Consider the following 26,710-nt stretch of genomic DNA (forward strand, 5'->3'; position numbering starts at 1 on the left):
GACAAATGTGTATATGATAATTCTGACATAAAGGAATGAACACTGGAATAAAAAAATAAATTATGGTGTTTTCTTGCCATTAATTGATATTTAGTTGAATAAACCATTTACATTTTTTGACCTATTTAATCAATTGTAGTATTAGGTGGTTTTAGCTGCTTACTTTTCCATGTCTAAAAATCTGCTTTAGTACATGTATGTAAACCACTATTATTTCCTTTTATAGCAAAATTATTTACATAGAGCTTCCAAAGTTTTAATTGATCAACTTAATTTTAATAAATATTGCTTTAAAAAATAAATCAGATAAAAATACATTTTATGAACTAGGACAACACTATCTGTTCCAAATAACATTAATATATACGCACAAAAGTTACACTAGAAATTTTCATTGCTTCAGTTCAGTTCAGTCGCTCAGTCGTGTCCGACTCTTTGCGACCCCATGAATTGCAGCATGCCAGGCCTCTCTGTCCATCACCAACTCCCGGAGTCTACCCAAACCCATGTCCATCGAGTCGGTGATGCCATCCAACCATCTCATCCTCTGTCATCCCTTTCTTCTCCCGCCCCTAATCCTACCCAGCATTAGGGTCTTTTCCAATGAGTCAACCCTTCGCATGAGGTGCCCAAAGTATTGGAGTTTCAGCTTCAACATCAGACCTTCCAATGAACACCCAGGATTGATCTCTTTTAGGATGGATTGATTGGATCTCCTTGCAGTCCAAGGGACTCTCAAGAGTCTTCTCCAACACCACAGTTCAAAAGCATCAATTCTGCGGCGCTCAGCTTTCTTCACCGTCCAACTCTCACATCCATACATGACCACTGGAAAAACCAAAGCCTTGACTAGACGGACTTTTGTTGGCAAAGTAATGTCTCTGCTTTTAAATATGCTATCTAGGTTCGCCATAACCTTCCTTCCAAGGAGTAAGCGTCTTTTAATTTCATGGCTTCAGTCACCATCAGCAGTGATTTTGGAGCCCCCCAAAATAAAGTCTGACACTGTTTCCACTGTTTCCCCATCTATTTCCCATGAAGTGATGAGACCAGATGCCATGATCTTAGTTTTCTGAACGTTGAGCTTTAAGCCAACTTTTTCACTCTCCTCTTTCACCTTCATCAAGAGGCTCTTTAGTTCTTCTTCACTTTCTGCCATAAGGGGTGTGTCATCTGCATATCTGAGGTTATTGATATTTCTCCTGGCAATCTTGATTCCAGCTTGTGTTTCTTCCAGCCCAGCGTTTCTCATGATGTACTCTGCATAGAAGTTAAATAAGCAGGGTGACAATATACAGCCTTGACGTACTCCTTTTCCTATTTGGAACCAGTCTGTTGTTCCATGTCCAGTTCTAACTGTTGCTTCCTGACCTGCATACAGGTTTCTCAAGAGACAGGTCAGACGATCTGGTATTCCCATCTCTTTCAGAATTTTCCACAGTTTATTGTGATCCACACAGTCAAAGGCTTTGGCATAGTCAATAAAGCAGAAATAGATGTTTTTCTGGAACTCTCTTGCTTTTTTGATGATCCAGCGGATATTGGCAATTTGATCTCTGGTTCCTCTGCCTTTTCTAAAACCAGCTTGAACATCTGGAAATTCACGGTTCACGTATTGCTGAAGCCTGGCTTGGAGAATTTTGAGCATTACTTTACCAGCATGTGAGATGAGTGCAATTGTGTGGAAGTTTGAGCATTCTTTGGCATTGCCTTTCTTTGGGATTGGAACGAAGACTGACCTCTTCCAGTCCTGTGGCCACTGCTTAGGAATTTTAAAATGTATTATAGTAATATTCAATTTTACTTATTTTAATTAGTGTATTGATTATTTATAAGCTGTCACATTTTATTTTTAGATTTTTACAAGGATGTTACTAATTATAAAACTTTGTAAAGACATACATGCATAAACCAATAAAATTTTGAAGTTGGCAGTATTTATTTTTATTCTCTTCTAATTTTTCTTCTCCTTTTAAGAAACGTAAGAACTTGTGAAGGTGAGACAAACATTTAAATTGCCAAATACAGGAAGAAAAACAATTAACTAATTCAATCAACTGGAGGAGTCCTTGAATACACCAAGGAAGATGATCAAGCTTATTATCTTTAAACAGTAAAAGTTACAAAATAAAATAAAGAGTGTAATAGAAAATTTTGTTGCAACAAAATAACTTCAAATAGAGCTTGACTATGTACTAATTATGATTTTCAAACTGTTCATACACTGAAAGGTAAATCTTACATAGCATCACATTAATAATATCTTTCATTATATCAGTCAATATTTTGTGATAAAAGACTTTGTGGATGATGATGATGATGATTTCCCATTGTTCTAAGTAAAGGAATTAGTACATATTTATGTCTCATTATGCAACTTGGATCAGCACTATAATAAGCCAATATTATGTTAATGTATTATATTATCACATCATTCTTCTAAAATGTCTTTAAAATACAATTAAGAATATTATTTTAAAACTCATATTGCCCTTGCTTAAACATATGGATTTCAGAAAAACACTGCAATATTTGAGTTTAATATATTTTTTATTCAAAATGACATTTCATATTATACATTTATAATATTTTAAGAGGCTAATCTTAATGAATATTTCAGTTAGGGTCTAAGAAAGAGATAGGGAAACCACAAAATAATTTAAGCATGTGACTTGGGAAAGTAATATGAAAAATTAATACTTATAACTGGGTTAATGAAGAATTGGCAAAGAGAACTCTAAATAACTCTAAATAGTAGATATTGTTGCAATAAAAGTGTTTTAGAACTATCTGTTTTGGTGTCTTGGTCTGAAATCTTAAGTGCTGTCATCCCTGACCATGATTCCTCAATTTTTCCAAACAGAATTGTTAGCCTCCAACTCCACCTATTCAAACTCTTCTTACTTGGATTACACAGAATGTTTTCTGCTTCACTGAACAAATTCTGATTAATATTTTGTCAGAAGCCAAGTTGCTCCTACTCCAGTTGGAATTTGCTACTCTCTAGGCCTGTTGCTGCTACTGCTGCTAAGTCGCTTCAGTCGTGTCCGACTCTGTGCGACCCCATAGACGGCAGCCCACCAGGCTCCGCCATCCCTGGGATTCTCCAGGCAAGAATACTGCAGTGGGTTGCCATTTCCTTCTCCAGTGCATGAACAGGAAAAGTGAAAGTGAAGTCGCTCAGTCATGTCTGACTCTTAGCGACCCCATGGACTGCAGCCTACCAGGCTCCTCCGTCCATGGGATTTTCCAGGCAAGAGTACTGGAGTGGGGTGCCATTGCCTTCTCCGCTAGGCCTGTTACCCAACACTAAAGACTGCAATTTCTTAGCCATAATCTTGGGAAATCCATCTTCTATCTCCAAATATTTGATCCCTTCTTTCCTGAGTTGCCTATTTGAGTACTTTCTTGATATACTCATTTTATTGCAGCATATCAGTCAGAATCTTTTTGAAAAAGGTTCATAGGAGACCGGTTTGTTGTTGTTTGGCTTTGTTCTTTGCAAGTAGGAAACAATTTTACTCTTTTATGGTTAAATTTTATAGTTATAAAATTCGATGTAGGAATCCTATCACTGCATATAATTCTAAATTTCAGTTTAACCAATACTTTGCATGTTTCTTATTTATTTTTATATTCCTTCCTAGAATCTCTTTAGTGTTTTCTCTTTGTCCCAAGAGTTTCAAAAGTGCACAATAATATGCACTGGGACATAGTCACTTCTTTGAGGTAAATTTCTCAATTTAGAGTTAGATATTCAATAAAATTCTCCAATTTTAAGAGCATAATTTATAAGATTTTGGAATTATATAAAACCATGTAACTACTCTCACAATAATCACTTCATTGTTACCATTGTCTTGACTTTACTAGAATTTCATGTAAGTACACAGTCTTTTGTGTCTGGCTTATTTAACTTGGCATCTTGCTTTTGAGATTTGTCCAAGTTTGTGTTTTTTATCAGTTGGTTTTTCTTTCCTTGCTCATACTGAGCAGTATTTTATTATATTCATATACCAAGTTTCCTTATACATTCACAACTTGATGTGCATTTGGGTAGTTTTCTACATTTTGAACTTATATTCCATTTTAAAAGAGTTGACACGATGGGTTTCCCAGGTGGCTCAGTGGTAAAGAATCCACATGTCAATGGAGGAGACACAGGAGATGTGGGTTCTAACCCTGGGTCTGGAAGATTCCCTGAAAGAGGAAATGGCAACCCACTCCAGTATTCTTGCCTAAAAAATTTCATGGACAGAATAGCCTGATGGGCTACAGTCCATAGTGTCACAAAAAGTCAGACAGACTGAGTGACAGAGCGTGTACAAACATTATATACACATCTTTGTGTAGAGGTGTATTTCCCATTCTCTTAGATAAATACTTAGGAGAGGAGGACTGTTTAACTTTAGAAGAAGCTATCATTCTGCTTTCCAATGGTCAGTGTCGGTTTTTTTTTTTTTTTTTTTCTCTTTTATTCCCACCATTGTACGGGAAATCAATGGCCTTTATATCAGAAAATTCATGCCTTTGTGGTTTTGGGGAAATTTGTTAAAACCTACACTGGATAATTTCCTATTTTAAATCTATTTTATACCAAAGGGGCTTCCCTGATAGCTCAGTTGTTCAAGAATCTGCCTGCAATGCAAGAGACCCTGGCTCGAGTTCTGGTTCGGGAATATCCACTGGAGAAGGAATAGGCTACCCATTCCAGTATTCTTGGGCTTCTCTTGTGGCTCAGCTGGTAAAGAATCTGCCTGTAATGCAGAAGACCTGGGTTCAATCCCTGGGTTGGGAAGATCCCCCGGAAAGGGAAAGGCTGCCCACTCTAGTATTCTGGCCTGGAGAATTCCATGGACTCTATAGTCCATGGGGTAGCAAAGAGTCAGACTCACTGAGTGACTTTCACTTCACTTCTGCTGAACTCCCATTAGTTATTTTGTATTTTCAATAAGATGAATATGTTAATACTGAGGTATAGATAAGATTAAATTTGGATATAAAACCATAAATATATATACACACACACACACACACACATTTGCACTCGATAATCACATGCTTATTACATTTTATTGCATTTTCAAAATTCTAATGTTATTTTATAATGGTATTTTCTTTTTGATATATTTTAAAGGCATTTTCTTAAAATAAAAATAAAATGGCTATATTCCATGTCTTCAGATTGAATAAAATCAACTCAGTAGAAAAGTCATTTTCATAGAAAAAATATAAAACTTCACAAACAATTAAACAGATTAAAGCATCTTCTTTTGAGTTGTGCTTAATGAGAGCATGGGGAGTTAAATACAGAATTTCCATTAAAATGACTGAGAAATTGTGCATATAGTTTCATACTTGCCTTGATGAACATTCTTCTCTTCATACTCAATGTTTAAAAAGGGAGTAATTGCACAGTTTAAAGAGTACCTGGCAATCTTGTTAACACAGACATTCATATTAAGAACAAAATTTTTATGAGTATTTTTGAATTTCAAGTTGACAATAGGTATACCTGTTTTACATTTCATTCCTGTATATCTTCTAGCAATAGTGTAAAATATTACTCTGTTTTTTTCCATTAAATTTAAGAAAATTTAGTACACTGAACTTGTTTCACTTTCTTGGTGAAAGCAGTCATATTTCTCGAGCACAAAGTTGATTCCTGGCAAACAATATGTTAGATATTTATGACACAAAAAGTACTAAGAAAGAAAAATTGTATTTATTTCTTCTTTACTTTTCTAGGGGGAATGTAAAATTCCTGGCACCCCAGACTCACATACTAACATTTAATGCGTGGCGAGATGATTTTCAACTTTTGTCCATACAAGGATTTTTTAAAAAAATCTATTCATTTATTCAATTTATTGCAGATTTTATAGAGGATATGGTTAAACTGAGAAGTTTAATCAAAGGTAATGCAAACAAGGAAATAAAGATTAGAGCAGAAATAAGAGAAATAAAGGCAATAGAGAAGATTATTAAAACTAAGAGCTGGTTCTTTGAAAAGATCTTTAAAAATGACAAGCCTTTAGCTAGACTCACCAAGAAAAAAAGAAAAATAACTCAAATAAATAAAATCAGAAATTAGAAAGAATATGTTACTACTGATACCACAGAAACACAAAGAATCATAAGAAACTACTATTAATCATTATATGCCAACAAACAGGACAACATAGACAAAATAAACTCCTTGAAACATACAAGCCACCAAGATTGAACCATAATGAAAGAGAAAATATTAGCAGATTGATTATTGGTAAGGAGATTAAACCAGTAACCACAAACCTCCCAACAAACAAAAGTCCAGAAAAACACAGTTTCACTGGTGAATTCTACCAAACATTTAAAGAATAATCAAGAAAAAATCCTTCTCAAATTCTTCAAAAATAAAAGAGGAGAGAACTCTTATAAAGTCATCTCATGAGGCCAGTTTAACTTCATAACAAAACCAGACAAGGATATCATGAGAAAAGAAATGTATAGGCCAGTATCCCTCATGAACATAAATGTGAAAATCCTCAACAAAATATCGCAAACCAGATTCAACAATAAAGTCAAAAGATCACATGCTATGATCAAATGAGGTTTATACCAAGGATTAAAGGATGGTTTAACATCTTCAAATCACTCAGCATGATACATTACCAAAACAAAGTATAACGATCATATGATCATCTCAATAGATGCAAAAAAGGCATTTGACAAAATTCAACATTCATTTACAAAAAAAACTCTCAACAGGTGGGTATAGAGGGAATATGCATGCATGTGTGCTCAGTTCTGTCCTACTTTTTGGAACCCCCTGGGCTGTAGCCCACCGGGCTCCTCTGCCACAGGATTTTCTAGCCAAGAATACTGGAGTGGGTTGTCATCTCTTCCTCCAGGAGATCTTCCCAACTCACAGATGAACCTGAAATGCATATCCTGCATCTGTTGTTTTGGCAGGTGGGTTCTTACCACTGACCCACCTCAACATAATGAAGGCCACATATAACAAACCCTCAGCTAACATCATACTCAAAATGTGAACAGTGAAAACCCTTTCCTCTAGTTCAAGAACAAGACAAGATGGCCCCCCTTCACTACTTTTGTTCAACATAGTATTGGAAATCTTAATCAGAGCAATTAGGCAAAAAAGAGAATTAAAAGGCATTCAGTTGGAAAGGAAGAAGTAAAACTGTTACTATTTGCAGATGATATGATATTACTTATAGAGTACCCTAAAGAATCAATAAAAAAAAAAAAACTTGTTAGAATTAACAAAAGAATTCAGTATGGTTTTAAGACACAAAATCAATACAAAAAACTCTTTTGTCTTTGCATATGAATAATGACATAGCAGAAGAATAAATAAAGACACTAATTCCATTCAAAATTGTATTAAAAAAATAAAATACCTAGGAGTAAATTTAATCAAGGAGATGAAATATGTCCATACTTAAAACTGTAAGATATTAATGAAAGAATTTAAAGATGATATAAATACAAAGATATTCCATGTTCATGGATTGGAACAATTAATATTATTACAATTTCTTATTATCCAAAGCAATCTACAAATTCAGTACAATCTCTATCAAAATTCCAATGGTACATTTCAAAGAAGTAGAATAAATAATATGAAAAATGTGTATAGAATCATAACAAAAAAACCCAACACTAAAGCATTGTTGAATAAGAAGTACAAAGCTGGAGGCATTATGTTTCATTATGAATGGGTGATTTACAGAGAGGAAATCTAAAAGTAGAACAAGATATAAAGAGATTCTCAAATAAAGTGTGAGTTGGAGACATCATAAAAAAAAGCAACAATTAAATGTCACTATATACCAGACTGGTTAAGAACTAAATGCTGACTCCAGCACTGTTTACAATAGTGAAGACATGGAAACAACCTAAATGTCCATCGACACAGGGATAGAAATAAGATGTGGTACATATATACAATGGAACACTACTCAGACATTAAAAAGAATGAAACAATGCCATTTACAGCAATATGGATGGACTTAGAGAGTGTCATTCTGAGTGAAGTACGTCAGACAGAGAAGGAGAAATATATGACATCCCTTACATGTGGAATCTAAAAAGAAATGATACAAATGAACTTAACTACAAAACAGAAACAGACTCACAGACTTAGAGAACTAGCTTATGGTTGCTGGGGAAGGAGGGTAGCAGGAAGGGATAGTTCTGGTATTTGGGACAGATACATATACACTGCTATGTTGAAAATGGATTACAAACAAGGACCTACTGTATAGCATATGGAACTCTATTCAATGTTATGTGGCAACCTGGATGGAAGGGGAATTTGGGGGAGAATGGATACATGTATATGTATGGTTGAATCCTTTTCCTGTTCACCTGAAACTATCACAAAACTGTTTGTTAATCAGCTATACCTCAATACAAAATAAAAAGTTTGAAAGAAAATAAAAAGAATTAAATGCTGAATAATGTCAATATTCAAGGGGCTATGTGGGTATGGAACCCAGAGTCCGGTTGGTTGGATGGAAGACTGGTACACCCGCTTGAGAGAGGAGATCAACAGCTCTTAGTTAAATTAAATGTACACATGGCATGACCTAGCAGTTCTCCTGGACAGACACAGTCCATGAGGAAAAGATGTTCACTTACCTATCAGTGGCAGGGGAAGAAGTATTATCCTCATCCCTTTTTTGGTGAATTGGACATACAAGATACGATAGATAGACACTGTGGTACAGTGTACAGATACAACAGACTTGATATTCGTAGCAAATAAGACAGCACTAAGAAAAGAAAGCAATACACAGAACAAAATTTATAATGTTATTAAACTAAAATACATCAAAAAACAACATATACATTTTATAAGAAAATAAACAGACCAAAGGATGAACTCTAGATTTATCAGAATGGTTGTCCACAAAGGGAGAGAAATGAAGAGAGAGATTTATTCATTCATTTAAATGAATAAATCATGTGTAAAGAGAAGGAACTTAAGCAGATTATGATGACATGTCATGAACTAGGCAGTAAAATTTACTCAACATTTTGAACAACTATATACGTGATATTCCTGATCCACAGTTGTTTCCCTGTAGCTTGAATGCTGAGAACTGGCAGCAGACTTCTATCTAAATACTTCATAGACAGCACTGATTCCATGAAAGGCTTTCATTTATTTCAACTTGGGCTTTCGATTGTGAAAAAGGATTACATTTTGCTTTGATGTTTACAATTTCTCCTCGAGTAGCTGTTTTGGGCAGTAACATATAGATTATATTCAGTGATCTGCAGATGCCGGCAAGTAGACCTTAATATTTGGGGAAAGGGGATGAATTACCCTAAGTAAAGGTAAAAGGTACGTAAAAAGTTGCGGTTACATTCAATATTGATTTGCAATAAAGAGAAACTCTGTTTAAGAGCTGTGGAGTTAGGTGTAACACTCTTCAAAGCGGTTTACTAGCATTTTATTTTATATAATAAAAAGTAGAGTGTGTTATCTAAAAATATCTAAAGATGAATAGAATATTAATCTTTATTTCTCAGAAACTGTGCCATTCCTCTCCTACCCCCACCAAAGGTACATAAATGGCATTTAGAATATGCATTTTGATGGCTTTTCAGACTGATTTCAAAGATAATCTAATTAATATGCAAATATAAGAAATATTAAAATATAAAAAATTTAATTTTAAAATTAAATAACATTAACAAAGACATTCTAATATACTTTCTAGTAGAATACAGCCCAATATAAAGTGAAATAAGTATTCACTGCTCTGTGATACATTTACAAAGCATTTATGGCTTAAAGAAATGGACTTCTATATTTCACTTTCAACTTTTCTCTTAGGAAACAATGATACTTTCATTGAAGAAGATCATACTAATATATATATTTGTACATGCTGAAAAGTACAAATAGTATGAACTCTAGAAACTATTTCTGTAAGACCAAATACGAACTGTATTTCCAGTGCAAAGTAGCCTTTATGCCCCTGAACACTCTCATCTGTTTACAGTTTTCTAGAATCCCAAGCTCACTCCCTTTTTTAACTCACCCTACAGACAATCAGCTATGGTTTTTCTAGTAGTCATGTATGGATGTGAGAGCTGGACTATAAAGAAAGCTGAGCACCGAAGAATTGATGCTTTTGAATTGTGGTATTGGAGAAGATTCTTGAGAGTCCCTTGGACAGCAAGGAGATCCAACCAGTCCATCCTGAAGGAGATCAGTCCTGAATATTCATTGGAAGGACTGATGCTGAAGCTGAAACTCCAATACTTTGGCCACCTGATGCGAAGAACTGACTCATTTGAAAAGACCCTGATGCTGGGAAAGATTGAAGGCAGGAGGAGAAGGGGATGACAGAGGATGAGAGGTTGGATGGCATCACTGACTCGATGGACATGAGTTTGAGTAAACTCTGGGAGTTGGTGATGGACAGGGAGGCCTGGTGTGCTACAGTCCATGGGGTCGCAAAGAGTCAGACATGACTGAGCAACTGAACTGACTGAACTGACAGACAATTAGAAAAAGAGAAAGATATAGAGAACAAACCTACAACCCTCTGGGCTTTGAACACATGCATCTACATATACTCTTTAATAACGTCCTTTTGTCTTAAACACAGAGCCCTCTAAATGTTAAGCAAGCCAGGCTCCTCTGTCCGTGGAATTCTCCAGTCAAGAATAGTGGAGTGGGTTTGCCATTCCCTTCTTCAGAGAATCTTCCCAATCCAGGGGTCAAACCCTGGTCTCCTGCATTGCAGGCAGATTCTTTACCATCTGAGCTACCAGGGAAGTCCATTAAGCAAGCCAAACCCTTATCATTATTTAGGTTCCTTTCCATTTTTTTTTTTCATGAAATTACATCTTGTTTCTTCACTGTGAATATCTATATCATTTATTATCTTTTTATTTTGAAATAGAAATTCATAGGAATTAGAAAAACCAAAAACTATAGAGGGAAGTCCCATGTTCCTTTAATCCAGTTTTACCCCAAATCCTGCAAAACTACATTACAATATAAAACAGAAGTTTAGTATAATCTACAGAGCTTATTCAGGTTTCACCAGTCCTATGCTCACTCATCTGTTTGTTGTATAGAGGAGTATAAAGTTCTACACAACTTCATCACATGTGCAGATTTATGTAACCGTCACTACAATCAAAATGCAGCACTGTTCCATCATCAACCATAAGGTTTCCTTATATCCTTACACCCTTTCCCCATTACCTATTGCTAATACCTGGCAAAAACTAATCTATTAATCATCTTGATAATTTTGTTATTTAATTAATATTTTATAGATAGAAACATATTGTATGTAACATTTTAAGGCTGGCTTTTCCCACTTGGTTTAATTTCTCTGAGATCACTCCCAGTTGTTGTATGTATCAGTACATCACTCCATGATACGGATTTATTATCATTTGTTTAACCATTCATGGATTGAGACTTAATTAGTTTGTTTCCAGTTTAAAACAATTATAAATAAAGTTGGCATGAATATTTATGTATTAGCTTTTGTATGCAGAGAAGGCAATGGCACCCCACTCCAATACTCTTGCCTGGAAAATCCCATGGACGGAGGAGCCTGGTAGGCTGCAGTCCATGGGGTCGCTAGGAGTCAGACACGACTGAGCAACTTCACTTTCACTTTTCACTTTCATGCATTGGAGAAGGAAATGGCAACCCACTCCAGTGTTCTTGCCTGGAGAATCCCAGGGACGGAGGAGCCTGGTGGGCTGCCGTCTGTGGGGTCGCATAGAGTCGGACACAACTGAAGCGACTTAGCAGCAGCAGCAGAAGCAGCAGCTTTTGTATGAACATACATTTTTCTTTCTCTGGGGTAGATCTACAAGAGTTTGATTGCTAGACCTTGTGATAAGTACATGTTTAGTGTTGTATAATAACTGATAAGCTGCTTCCTAGGGGTCTGTCCTGTTTTACAGTCTAACCAATCTTGTATGAATGATCTAGCTTTTCAGCATCTTCACTAGCATTTGGTGCTATTGCTGCTTTATTTTAGCCATTCTGCTAAGTATGCAGTAATATCACAATTGTTTAATTGGTGTTTCCCTAGTAGCTAATGATGTGGACCATCTATTCTGAGCTTATTTCCACACCCTCTTCATTGAAATATCTATTCATGGCTTTTGACCAATCTGTAAATGGGCTATTTGATTTTTACTGCCAAGTTTGAGAGTTCTTTATATGTATTCTAGATATGAATGGATTCTTTGTTAGATATATGGTTTGTAAATATTATCTCCCACATATAATTTTACTCATATCTTATGTGATCTACATACTCTTCTATCTTGAATTTTAATATTAAATATGCATTTTTGTTTCTATCTTGTAGGAATGCAAATTCTTGAAGGTAGAACCAAAGGTAATTAACCTTCATATATCCCCCAACAAGCATTTATTACACAAAGACACCTAATAACACATTACTGATAAAGTAGTGAACAAAGAAATAAAAAATAAAATAGACATTCCAATAACAAACTGCTTCATGAGATTATTACAGTAAATTGATATAAGATAGAATCATACTTTCCAGGTGACTAAATATCTTATTTTAATACCCGACTTTTAAGTCTCCTATCTTCTATGCAACCAGACTTTCTTCAAATTGAAGCTTTTTTCTCAACCTATAAAAATGTGGTCTCTTTTACCATATAAGCCTTAGGATGATGCAATTCTTTAGTTTATCCTGGTGTGAGTTTTCCTAACTTCTGTCCAGGACTTTTTTTAAGCATAACTTAACAGATTAATGCATGGCATCTCCAAATATGCCTATATAGCTGCATTACAGTCTCTTCTTTGGGATCTAATATTTAGACGGTGATGTAAGTCTCTGTTTTACTGCCTTTAAACTGTTAGCCTTTTATTGATTCACTTAGGGTATAATTGCTTGCTCTCTGTAAGCATTCTAATCAGAACAGCCAAGATCACTTCACTACTCCCAATTCCAATGGGGTCACAGAAATTAGAGATGCAAATAACTTGCTAAGTCACCCTTTTAATTTTTCCTCTGGGTAAGGTTATTCCCTATGGTATATATTTTTTCTTGTTTCTCCTTTTTTGTCAATCTGAGCTTTAAAAAGATTCAATAAGTATGTTTTCTTCTAATGCTTCTGTTCCAAGAATAAGCTTGAAAATCTCTCTGGAAGGAATGAAAATCATATACTCCTATCAGTATCCAGTATCTTCCAGTCATGAACCATGATGGTTCCTCTTGCCATTACTCAATACGACTTTTCTCAGTTCTTGGTTGCAAGTTCTATGATGAGAGAACCTTGCTTCTGTGAAGTCTGCCTTTCCTTGCTACTAACTGGTAATTTCATCAGAAACATGATTAACAGAACTGTTATAGCAGTTATAATGGTGATGAAGTCATGCCACTATGAAGAAAAGGAAAATGAAATAATTATGTCAATTATACCCATCATGAATTCCCCTTCCCTGAGTCACTTTTCTTAAAACATAGGCCTAATTTTCCTATGAAAGTCAAAATGTAGGAAGTCAAGATTGAAGTAATTTGACTTTAAATACTTCACTTGAGAATGGTATAACATTACTGTTTGCAAGATTCTGTCAAATATCTTATTATACTTAGAGTGATGAGGTGAAATGGAATGGGTTATTACCCACATCTTATACATGATTGTATTGAGGTTCTGATCTAGTTGATTTAGGTTACACAATTCAACATGTTCTCAAACTCAGTACTTTTTAAAATACGTGAAACTCACAATCACACAAGCATTTATTTGTTGGGCCCTATTTTATGCAAAATTGGATCAAAATCCTATAGCACCTAGATTTCCTCCATCACATGTCCTATTGCTTCTATGTCTTCTTTGTGAGCACACTTCAATTTTCTTCTTGTTTTATTATATTTTAGAGCATCAATTATCTTTTTTGCTGCATATTTGAATCACCCATGCAATTTTTATATATAATGATGCCCAGGTTATACTCTATAGTGATTAAATAAGAAATATCTTGAAGAGAGACTCAGAATTCAACATATTTTCCTTAAACTCTCCAGTTGATTCCAAAGTGCAGCCAAGTTTGAGAACTACTATCTTAGATTTCTATCCCAGGCTTTCTTCTCTTACAACTGTGCACTGAATCAAACATTTGATTGTACAACCACACACAGTAATGTTATTTTCCAGGTACATGCTGGTTTTTCACAAGTCCACATCTCCACCTAGAACTCAGTCTTGGGCTTCAGAAGCATTCGCACTTGTATATCCATCTCCACAGAGGCTTTAAGAGTCTCATGCTCTTCCGACTGAGCTAGCCAGGCAGAGGCTTTAAACTCAAAAATCCCCAGGGTGAATTTATAGCTTTCCCTCAAAATATCCTTCTTTGTCTTATTTAGTACAGACTACTCTGTTGCATAAGTAAGACTTAAGAATTCAGTGGCTTTATCAAAACATGATATTTTCTCTCTGTTTTGAGACTGAAAAGTTCTGCTCTTCTCAGCCTCAGGCATCTTTCCTTGTTCTTGTCACTACAATCAATCAACTGGAAGAAAGAATCAGGGTCCAGGTGCATCTCTTTAAAGGGCAGGGCTCAGAATGTGACATACTACTTCTACCTTTATCCCATCAGTCAGACATCATTCATATGGTCATACAAGTCTGTAAGGGCAGATAGATTTGTAGTCTTTAGCTAGATAGCCATGTACCTGGCTAAAACCAAGAGGAAGGAACTTCTAACTCTGAAGAAGATGAAGTAACAAATTACCCTCCTTCCTGAAACAATAACAATAACTGCATTTCATTTATTCAAAAGTTAAGTAGAGACATGAAATACAAGTATTTTAAAAAGGAATCATGCTGAACTACTAAAGATGAAAACTACAACTTGTGAGATGAAAAACACATGGAATGGAATTAACAGCAGATCAGACATTGCAGGAAAAAAAGAGTTAGTGTACTCTGAGACACAACAGGAGGAACTATCCAAAATAAGACACAGAGGGCAAAAGGAATAAATAGTAAAGAGTTCAAGTGAGCTGTGGAACAATTTCAAGCGGGCTCATATACACACAGTTGGAATCTCCACAGGTTAGGAAATATCAGAGAAGAAAGAAGGACCAAATCTTTTTCAAGAAATGATGGTTACAATGTTCGCAAAACTGTTGAAAAATAGAAACCCGTAGTTTAAGAATCTCAATAAATCTCAAGTACAAGAGACATTAAAAATAAATACTCCAAGGCACAACATAATCAAATTTCTCAAAGTTAGTGATAGAAAATCTTTAAAGCAGCCAGAGGAAAAGACATCTTTAAACTAATTATGCATTTAACATAATACATTTTATGTACAAAATCAAAGATAAGGATGATTTGTTTCTCATAGAAAATATGTAAGTGATATGACAATGGAGGAGGATCTTTAAAGGGCTGAAAGAAAATGCTTTCTCATCTACCAAGTAAATATATCTTTCCAAAAAAATGTGAAGGAAAACTTTTCAGACATCACCAGCAGACCGGCATAACATGAAAGACATTTTCTTCAGATGGGAGGGAAAAAAGACAGCTGGATGAAAATAAGGAATGAAGAGCGCCTAGAAATGAAAGTTATATGGATGGAAATATTTCATTTTTTGTGATCTAAACCTTATTTTAAAGATAAATGACTGTTTAATAATAATTTTCTGTGAATTTGACAGATACGTAAAAGTAAGAGAGTTGACAACAATAGCACAAATCCAGGAGGGGAAAGATGGAAAAGTGTTGTAATACTTGAAGGTACACTGTGATATGATGAAGATGTACACTATAAAGCAACCGTAAAATGACTAAACAATGAGTTGCAGCTCACCAGTCAGCAAAGGAGGTAAAATGATTCATGAAATGATTAAAGTAATCCACAAATCCATAAGAAGACAGAAAAAAAAGAACATAATAATGACTTTAAAAAAAGAATGTAACAATGACATAAAACGATGACTTGGTTATGTCAGGTAGAGCCCAGGTAGGCCTCTGTTCAACCAAAGACCATAGGAAAACTAAAATGTAGAAGTTTATTATTCAAAGATCCCATAGAAAACATGCAGCATGCCTTGAAAGGCCACACATGAGGTAAAGATAGGGTGCAGGCAGATTTTGCAGCAGGACCTGGGGGGCACAACTTTATTAAGGTCTATGTGTAGAATGCTTCGGGGTTCCCAAGTTAAAGCCAGATTGGTCAATTCAAACCAAAAAGCAAGGTTTTGCTCAGCTCCTGATCTAAGGGACTCACAAGGGGAAGGCCCTGGGAAGCAGAAAAGACTGTTTAACACACGGGCCATTGGAGAAGGCAGGTCAGGAACTTATATTTACTTGTGGACTCAGTGGCATGAAGGGTTAATGTCAATCTAAGGCACCCATAGGCAGCGTGGGCAGATAAAATGGATGTGGAAGCAGCAATACTGAGAGTAGCAGAGCTAAATTCTTGGTGAGAATAAAGGAAATAAAAATAAGATTAGGAGAATAGAAAACAGTACAAGGCAGATGAAAATCTAACTATATCAGTGATCATGTAAAATGCAAATAATCTAAGTACCACAATATTATGAACATTCTTATTAAGAAAATAAAATATCTCACAATATTTACCACAATTCTCCTTGTTTAAAACTTCTAAGAAATTTATAACTTTAAAGGTAATTTGCAATATCCTCAGTATTTCCTAGGGAGATGGTGGCTTAAAGGTAAATAATCTGCCTGCCAATGCAGAGACAGGAGACTTGGGTTCAATCTCTAGGTCTGGAAGAACCCTTGAAGGAGGAAATTGCAACCCACTCCAGTATTCTTGCCATGAAAATCCCATGGACAAAGGAGCCTGGCAGGTTCGCAAAGAGTCAGACAAAATGGAGCAACTGAGCATCCAATATACCTGTAAGACTCTGTATGATCTGACAGTCTCATTTCAGGGCTACCTCATATGATAATCTTTTCTTCCAACAAACTGAAATCCTTTAGTTTTACTAAGATGCCATATTTCCCATCTCCTTAGTTTAAGGTTTACCTTTCCTGAAAGAGTGTCCATCCTGAACTCTTTGTCATAGTTAAATCTTATAACTATGCAGGCAGCAGGTAGCAGTGTAGACTGTAGACTCTTCTGCAGGACCTTACCCACCAACTCTGGGCCCTCTGCCCCTTCCACTCATTTCTCTATCAGTGTATCCTGTTCCTAAGAGCCTGGGAAGCAAGTGAGCTGGTTAAAAGTCATTTTATTAATATATACCAAGGAGGATATGTTAGCAATAGACATGATTAGGTGACTAGATTTGATACGTGGGCTGTTGTTCAGTCACTAAGCCCTGTCTGACTCTTTGCGACCCCATGGACTGAAGCACACCAGGCTTTCCTGTCCTTCACTTTCTCCCAGAGTTCACTCAAACTCATGTCCCTTGAGTCAGTGATACCATCCAACCAGTTCATCCTCTGACATGTCCTTCTCCTCCTGCCCTCAATCTTTCCCAGCATCAGGATCTTTTCCAGTGAATCAGCTCTTCACAACAGGTGGCCAAAGTATCGGAGCTCCAGCTTCGGCATCAGTCCTTCCAATGACTATTCAGGGTTGATTTCCTTTAGGACTGACTAGTTTGATCCCCTTGCTATCCAAGACCCTCAAGAGTCTTCTCCAGTACCACAATTTGAAAGCATCAATTCTTTGGCACTCAACCTTCTTTATGGTCCAACTGTCATATCTGTACACGACTACTAGAATATGTGGGCAAGTAGAGCCAAACAAAGTTGCTGATAGTTGGATATGGGGGTGAAGAAAGGAGCACAATGAAGGATGACCTACCACATTTTATTTTAATTACCTGTTCACTTACCCTTACTGCATAGTATACTACTAATGCCATAACAATAAGAAGTATTGGTTTCCCCAGACATAGTATATATGTCTGTAAAGTATAGTATATAACATAGTACTGTTATCTCCAGTGCAGAACAGGTATTCTTTAAACAATTTTTTTCAACTGAAAACTGAACCTCACAGCAGTTCTACACATTTTAGTTTACAATTTCTACTTACAGGTAAAGAAATTGATATTCAGAGAAATTATGTAACTGTAACTAGAAGTTAGGAATATAGTTCCTAGAGTCATACAATCTGAATTTAAATTTTTAATTCTAACTTTATCAAGCTGTATGAACTTAGGCAAGTTACTTTAACTTTCTAAACTTGATTTCCTTTTCTATAACATGATAATAATAAGTAGGTTGTTAAAAGTATTATGGGATTATGTGTAGACACCATCAATACAATGTCTGACCACCAACCACTCAATTACTATTAACTATTGTTTTTATTATCACTACCACTATGATTATTATTATCTAAGACAATCTAACCCATTAGAAGCAGATCTCCTAGCTGAACCAGGCCTTTCTGCTCTTTCGCTACAAATTAATACATTAGAAGATAACACACACAGAAAAAATGAGATTTCAAATTTCATTAGTTTTTTCCAATGTTCTTTGAATTCTTCAGGTGCTTTAATTGAATCTCACTGATGATTTCAACAACTTAGAGTTTAATCACTTCTTGATGACATTATGGCTTTTCACTCTCTAGATTTATAATATAGATACTGAACCAAGTATGAGCCTATGGTTATTATTTTGGGGAATGTTTCATTAATATTAATAAATGACAGTTGCATTCTCTTTTCTATGACCTTCAACTTGTTTTTAATCTATGTACTCTTAGCTCACTTCAAAATTAATTTGAATTAACAAGTTAGAAAATTAACATACATTTTGAAAGATTTTAAGTACTATTTCATAATGTACATATTAAACTCTGAATTGCTCTCAGAGAGCTTTAGCCTGAGGACAGGATTTTAGGGAGAAAAAATCAGGAATATTAGTAAATATACATTATTTCACTTAGGTTTATTATCTTTTGGATAGCTACTGAAATTTGTTCAATCCAGTACAAATGTTACTCAATGGAACTTTTGGAATCTACAGTATCATTTCTAGGACAAATTACTACTTCAGCACATTAAACAATATTCACCTGGCCTGAAAAGACCATACATGCAAAGGGGAATCCTTTAGTCTCTGCCTTGTAGAGAGGACTACATCTATGAAAAAATTATGTCTTATCTAAATCAGTAGCAGTAAAGGTGGTACTTTATATACTTGACTGTAGGGAATGTTTTATTTAAATGGCAAAACTAAACATTGTCAGCAAATATTCTAAATTTTGCTTTAAAGATATGTCAAAATTACACCTAATGTGTTTCCTCAAATAAAGTTAATTTGACAAGACAAATAAACAATAGGTCCTAATTATAAATCTCAGATGAAGAAAAGAAAAACATTGTGTTCTGCAAGAGGCTGATCAGAGATGCCAGAGAGAATTCAGAAGTGACTAACTACCTGAAGAATCATGGAAAAATCAACGCAGTAAGTCATACACTGTCAAAGCAATTCATACAGAGCACTGCTAACATGTCTTGTTATTTTCACTGAAAGGGAGAACAATTTAGGGAGGAATTAATTAATTTCTTCAAGGGTAACCAAAATCATAAATAGTATCTAACATCATCAGGAAAGGAGGAAAGAATGCTGGCAACAAAAAGAAAAACTGGAAATGTGTATTTCTCTTAGACTAGAGAACTCTTTGGAGTGCCTCTTAAAAAGGCTAAGGAAACACAATTGTTCTGGAAAGGTGAGCATTTGTTAAACAAATGATTATAAAGACATAGTTTCAGATGCCAAAGAGAAGTAGAAGGAATACTGCTCAAAAATAACAGGCCAGGTCATCAGGGGAAGGAATGAAGTTTCAGCAAGTTATATTTAATTCAGACCATATTAATTATCAGCAGTGTATCAGCTTGACAACTTTCTTAGTTAAGGGTTGAGACATATTATGGGACATATAGACAGTTAATACTTGATATTATAAAATTATTATAAAATGAATGTTTAACCTCCCTGAAAATTAATGAATTAACTTTAGTAAAACTATTTGTGTATTAAAGGCAATGTACAAACCACAATGCTAGAATACCTCACAAATCTAGAATTAGAGGAAAGGACAATATAAACTTTCAGGAGTTTGCAGCATTTCAAATAAGGAATAAACTGTCACCTAATGGAAGGCTTAAGTGTCTGCAATTACAAGAATTCTGCTGATAAGATTTTTTTCCAGAAAAATCTTTTATTTGCTTGTAAAAGATTCTAAAATCTTATTTACATAAATATTATTTAGCAACATATAGAGTACCTTGGGGGCTTCCAAGGTGGATGTTAGTAGTAAAATACCCACCTGCCAATGCAGGAGATGTAAGAGACAAGGGTTCAATCCCTGGGTTGGGAAGATCCCCTGGAGAAGGAAATGGCATCCCACTCCAGTATTCTTGCCTGGAGAAGCCCATGGACAGAGGAGCCTGGTGGGCTACAGTCCATGAGGTTACAAACTGTCAGACATGACTGAAGCGACTTAGAGCGCACACACACACACACACACACACACACACACACAAGCACATACCATAGAGCGTAACAAATATCAGCCCATCATAGTCTAATTCAAGATACAGCAATGGAAACAAAAGTATCTAAAACTTCCGTTCTATTCCAGGTATTGAGCTAAGTGCTTCACTTCACATGTAATATCTCTACCAAGTATCACTGCAAAAATATGTGGTAAACTGTGTAAATTAAAAAAAAAAAATGCTGCCTGCCATTGCAGTTCTACAATGATCAAGCCATTAACTACTATAGTGCACTCAAGGGGAATTCAGGCTTGAGAAAGACATTAAACATGCTGGGTTTTGTACATTGGCCCCAGATAACTAAGATATATTTGTTGTTTAGATGCTGCAGCTGTGTCTGACTCTTTCCCACCCTATGGATTGTAGCCCCCAGGCTCCTCTGTCCATGGGATTCTCCAGGCAAGAATACTGGAGTGGGTTGTCATTTCCTTCTCCAGGCAATCTTTCTGGAGTTAACCCAAACCTCGAATCTGAGTCTCCTGCTTGGTAGGTGTATTCTTTACCACTAAGTCACCAGGGAAGCCCAGTTAAGACACATGTTTGCATGTGTGCTAACTTGCTTCAGTCATGTCTGACTCCTTGTAGCCTTATGGACTGCAGTCTGCCAGGCTCCTCTGTCCACTGAATTCTCCAGGAAAGAATACTGGAGTGGGTTGCCATGCCCTCCTCCAATTAAGATACATATTTAATGACAAATTTCAGTGACCCCAGATTCTTGCATCTTCCCACACATAGAAAAGCACTTAAAATTGTTAAACTGAGATGGCTGTTCATTATGATTAGCAGTAATCTTTTACACTTAACTACATGACCCAGCCAAAAAATAAAAAGCTTCCTATGTATATAGACATCCTGGCTCCTCCCTTACCTCTTTGGAGCAGCTCCTAAGAGCAGCCTGAGAAGCTACCTCCTGAGCTATAGTCCTCAGTAGGGTCCCCAAATAAAACAACTTTTATGTTGTGAGTTTTTCCTTTAATCAACACTTGACACTTGTATTTTGAAATATGCATACTGTCTACAATATGTACCTATATATATTTCTTTTTAAATTAGAAATATTTGGTTAAAAGGATTTTCCCCATTACATATCTGATGAAGTTATTGTAGTTGTGATTCTTTTAATATTAATTATAATAGATAATTCACAACATTAAACATTTTATTTTATAAGCCTGAAGGTTTCATTTGGAATATTACCTACACTGTCTTTTTGTAAGTAGCTAGAAAAGATGTATATCTAGCAAAATAGTTTTATGGTAATTGAAAATTCTATTTTGTATGCTTTTTAGTATTCTCTACATATTACAGAGTAGGTGGTATTTACTTTTAATGACATTGTGATTTATAAAGTTAGGGAGGAAGAAATTTTCTTCCACCCATCTAGGTTCTTTTGGCTGGTCTAAGAATTAAATTGACTTGAGATAGATTAATAGGAGAAAATCAAACAATAGTTTAATAGCATGTATACGGGGGAGAGATTCAAGAGAATTAACTTGCCAAAATGGCTGAATACCTCACCTTAAAGACTATCTACAGCTAAAGACACAATAGGATGCTGAGAGTAGTGGTTTGGAACTTTCAAAAAGAAGGAAGGGAATTCACATGGACATGGAAAAGCAAATGTTTTGTAGAGAAACATTTGCTGGGCAATGCAGACACAGTGGGGACACAGAGGAATTTTTTTTCTTTTAATTAGTTTATTTCCTATTTTTTAACTTTACAATATTGTATTTGTTTTGCCATACATTGACATGAATCCACCATGGGTGTACAAGGAATTTTAACAGACTTTGCTAGATTCCTTCTGGATCTAAACATCTAGTTCAAACTGTATTTATATATGGTAATACTGTAGCTGTCTTCCTGCAAGAGTGAAAATGAAAGTGTTAGTCGCTCAGTCATGTCCGCCTCTTTGTGACAATGGACTGTAGCCTGCCAGGATTCTCCGTCCATGGAATTTTCCAGGCAAGAATGCTGGAGTGGGTAGCTGTTTCCTTCTCCAGGGGATCTTCCCAACCAGGGATCAAACCAGGTCTCCCACATTGCAGGCAGATTCTCATGAGCCACAAGGGAAACCCTGGTAGATGATGATGTTTGAATTGAGTTGAATTATAGGACACTCAGCTAGTGACTATGGAGATCTGCTTGTTGGTGGTATGGGGAAAATCACCCTCCCACACATTAGAAGTGGGTCCAGGCACCCAAAAGGCTTTTATAATCATAGATAAAAATTAATGAATATTAAAAATTAATCAACAAGTTGGATAATTATGCCCTAACAGCAAACACACAAGTCTCAAAGTATGTAAACTTGAATAAAATGGATCGTTTTGAGGAAAGAAATCCTGGCAATACATTTAAATGGCAGTCTCTTCCTATGCCATTAGCAGCAATAGTCACAAATATATGTTTGTGAAACTATTAGACACCTAGATTTTCATTGTTGACCTAATTTTTTCATGCACTCTTCTTCAGTAAATATTAAAAATAACATTTCTTTGTGACAAAACACTGGAAAAACTTTCAAAGTTCACTTCTACCATAGCAAGCTTTATTCAAGGAGGTTATTCTTAGAATTAGCCCTTGAAAAAATATTAAGCTCTGCACCCCTATGGATTACTCTTCCTCCCTGGTCATTTGTTCAAATTTAAGTAAAACAACTAGTTATATATTAATAAAGTTCAAATGGTTTACTGCTCAAAGGAATTTTCAGCATCTGATACAGAAGAACTGGGTTTCCTGAATGGACTGACATAGCTTACCTCTTAAACCTCATGATTTTCAGTTTTCAAAACTTGTGCCTCCAAGTGGAATATCTGATTTGAGGCAACCTCTTTCATTATTGCCAAAAGGAAAGTGATAGGCTTCTGAACAAACTTCCAGAAGCATTATTAAATTCTCAATTACAACTGTCCCTCTATGTTCATACATCTAACTAATTAAATTATGTCCTGTAGTCCCCTCTCATATCCTCTAAGCCTTTCCATTTAAATCCATTTCTGTTATTATCTTCTCTTTACTCCAATGATCCATTCTTGGTCCGCTGTTCTCACCAGCTCTCTTTAGGCAGATTCATCCTTGCAGTATTGGCTCTGGGTCCCCTAGGATTCTTCTACCCTCCACAGACTACTTTCATTATTTTTAAATGAAATAATGTGTTTATAAAATACTAGCAAATAGCTTATACACTGATGAAAACTTTAGTTTTCAAATAGCTTATACACTAATGAAAACTTTCTAAAAACTAAAAAAATTCATTGTGATAGTTTTTTTATATATAGATATAGAGATATTGAGGGAGACAGACGGACACTCTCATTAGGGATATGGATGGGGGAATACAATGCATAATTACTGATTTATTTGCGTGTTTAAAATGTGAAGATGTGTTTGATATGATGATAAGAAAGTAAATATCAGAAGACATTTTATAGAGGTGATGTGATTCCAGATTTAGATTTAAAGTGAGAACATTATATAATGATCAAAATAATAATAAATAATGAGGAAAGAAACACCAACAACTGCCATATCTTACAATATTTTCTAAGGCAATGATGATTAAAATGCACTATGTAGGCCACATCTAGATGGAATACTGGAAAGATATCTGTGTGCTAGAAACAAAAGTTTTACACTTAATAATTTAATTTGTAACAAAGAAAATGCAGACCTATAATCCACACATTAGAGGAAAATAAATTCCTATTGAATTAGAGTTAAAATGAAAAGAATGCATATGTAACTTACTAAATATTTTAAAATCAATGCAGATATGCCTTCTTATTTGAATTCTCACTATCTTAATAGTCCCTCAGATGAATCCCAAATATTTTGTTGAAAGCACATTCCCTGAATATAAAACTGGCTATAATGAATCGGCTTCTGTACGCCAATAAAGAGTGCTTAAGTGGTATATTTTTGCTAAGAAGATGTATAGTCAAGGCAGTTGGATTTAGCTGTTTGCCCAAAAGGACCATGTTTCCCCAGAGCAGATCTTGGACGTTTATTCTTCCACTTGCCCTCCTCACTGTCACATGGCACCAAACGGCGCCAGCAACTGCAGACTCCATTTTCTTTCCCTTGTCATCAAATCTCACTCAGGCCTCTCTTCATCTGGCCAGTAGCAACTTTAAAAAAAAAAATGATGCTTATTTTATTTTGCTACGTGCTTTTGCATTCACCATTATTTTTAACATTTTATTTTTTATCTTCATTACATTCATTTAGAAATCTAACTAATATATGCATACATGTATCTTTACAAATCTGCTTCAGTAAAAGGATAATTAATGTTTTAAACACCTTAAATGACACTCAATTTTCTAAAATAAATGAAAAAATTCAGCTCATTGATATTATTCATTCCTATCTCTCTGACAAATGCCTCACAATTATATTCATATTGGTATTACCCTTAGTTCTCTTACTTCCTTTGTGTGACTTTAAATAATACGCTTAAGCAGAGAATAATTTATACATCTACTTTTCAATAATAAATCCCTAATTTTAAAATGGGGTTTCCCAGGTGGCTCAGTAGTAAAGAATCCACCTTCCAATTCAGGAGATACAGGTTGTATCCCTGGGTCAGGAGGATCTCCTGGAGAAGGAAATGACAACCCACTCCACTATTCTTGTCTGGGAAATCCCATGGACAGAGAAGCCTGACTGGCTATAGTCCGTGGAGGTCGCAAAGAGCTGGACATGAGTTAGTAACTACACAACATAACAATTTTAGAACAGACTTTTAGTATTCCAAACTTTTCCTACATGTTTTCCAATTCTCAGTCACACTCTTAAATTTTCCAGTATAGTCTCTATATTTTTAAAGATTTCTCTACCACAAATTAGATTTCTCTGGCTCCATATGAATTATTATTTTCCCTACCCTAGATGGTATCAATCATAGTAAAACTTTCTTTCATTGCTTGTCAGAACTGGAAACACTGCCTCCTGAAAGTTATGTCTTTCTTTTTTCTGGTATGTATCTCATTTTGTTGGAATAATTCTTTACATAATTTAGTAAAACTGTGTTAGCAGACAAACATATCAAATCCTTGTATAGTAAATCTTTCTATATATTATGACAAATTAATAATGAAACTCTAGACTCAAAAAAAAACTTTTTTTACTATTTTGATGGAATTACTTTACTGTTGTCAGTACACTATACAGTTGCTAAAATCAAAGGGATATGAACCTCTTTTATTGGTTTTTGTTTCCCAGTTTGAACTTTTAGACCCTCCTTATATTTTTGATACTCTGAACTTTCATAATAAGGATTATAAGTAAAGGAGATCAGTCCTGGGTGTTCATTGGAAGGACTGATGTTGAAGCTGAAACTCCAGTACTTTGGCCACCTGATGCGAAGAGCTGACTCATTGGAAAAGACCCTGATGCTGGGAAAGATTGAGGGCAGGAGGAGAAGGGGACAACAGAGGATGGGATGGTTGGATGGCATCACCAACTCGATGGACATGAGTTTGGGTAAACTCTGGGAGTTGGTGATGGACAGGGAGGCCTGGTGTGCTGCGGTTCATGGGGTCACAAAGAGTCGGTCACAACTGAGTAATTGAACTGAACTAAACTGAAGTGTGAAAGTAATTTTACTCATTTTTCTGGGCCTTTGGTGGAATCTTTCAATTTGAAGATTTATGTTTTCAGTTTGGAAAAAATCCTTTTTAAGAGTTCTTTGATTTATTGTGGTCCAATTTTATCCTTTTTTTTTTGGTAATTTTTATTCATCAGCTATTAAACCTCTCAGATTAGTCATGTATCTTTGTTTGTGTGTGTGTGTGTGTGTATATGCGTGTGTGTATTTTATCTTTGTATTTCTGCAATTTTTTCCAGGGGATTCCTTTCATTTTCAGACCTCCCATTTAAAAATGTTTTAACGATTATATTCATAACACCTAAGATTTTTAAAGTTACTTTTATCGTTTTTGTATTCTGGATGTGATATCTTCATGAATGTATTTGTGTATATTATTAGAGTATTTATAGATACAATGTTTCAGTTAACTTTAATTATTATTGAAGATGGTAGATGTCAGCAAGTCAGTCAAGATATTTTAAAATTAAAGTCAATCAAAAATTGCTAATGAAAACTACCATTTGATAGAATGTACTGGATTGCCCTAAACCATCTCTAGGTAGTACCTCTTTAA

At 35.3% G+C, this 26,710-nt stretch overlaps 1 long non-coding RNA gene across 1 annotated transcript in view; it reads right to left on the reverse strand.

The window, feature by feature from the left end:
• Nucleotides 1–5,705: 5,705 nt before the first annotated feature.
• Nucleotides 5,706–26,710, reverse strand: part of LOC145530459 (uncharacterized) — a 141,974-nt gene continuing 120,969 nt past the window's right edge. Inside the window, exons 5-6 of the long non-coding RNA XR_014071804.1 lie at nucleotides 17,048–17,220; nucleotides 5,706–8,783 (exon numbers count right to left, since the gene is read on the reverse strand). This is a non-coding gene — a long non-coding RNA (uncharacterized LOC145530459). The remainder of the gene's footprint in view (nucleotides 8,784–17,047; nucleotides 17,221–26,710) is intronic.

This window comes from Giraffa tippelskirchi, chromosome 12, assembly GCF_054371585.1.
Source record: "Giraffa tippelskirchi isolate mGirTip1 chromosome 12, T2T-mGirTip1v1.2.pri, whole genome shotgun sequence".
Taxonomy (NCBI): Eukaryota; Metazoa; Chordata; class Mammalia; order Artiodactyla; family Giraffidae; genus Giraffa; species Giraffa tippelskirchi.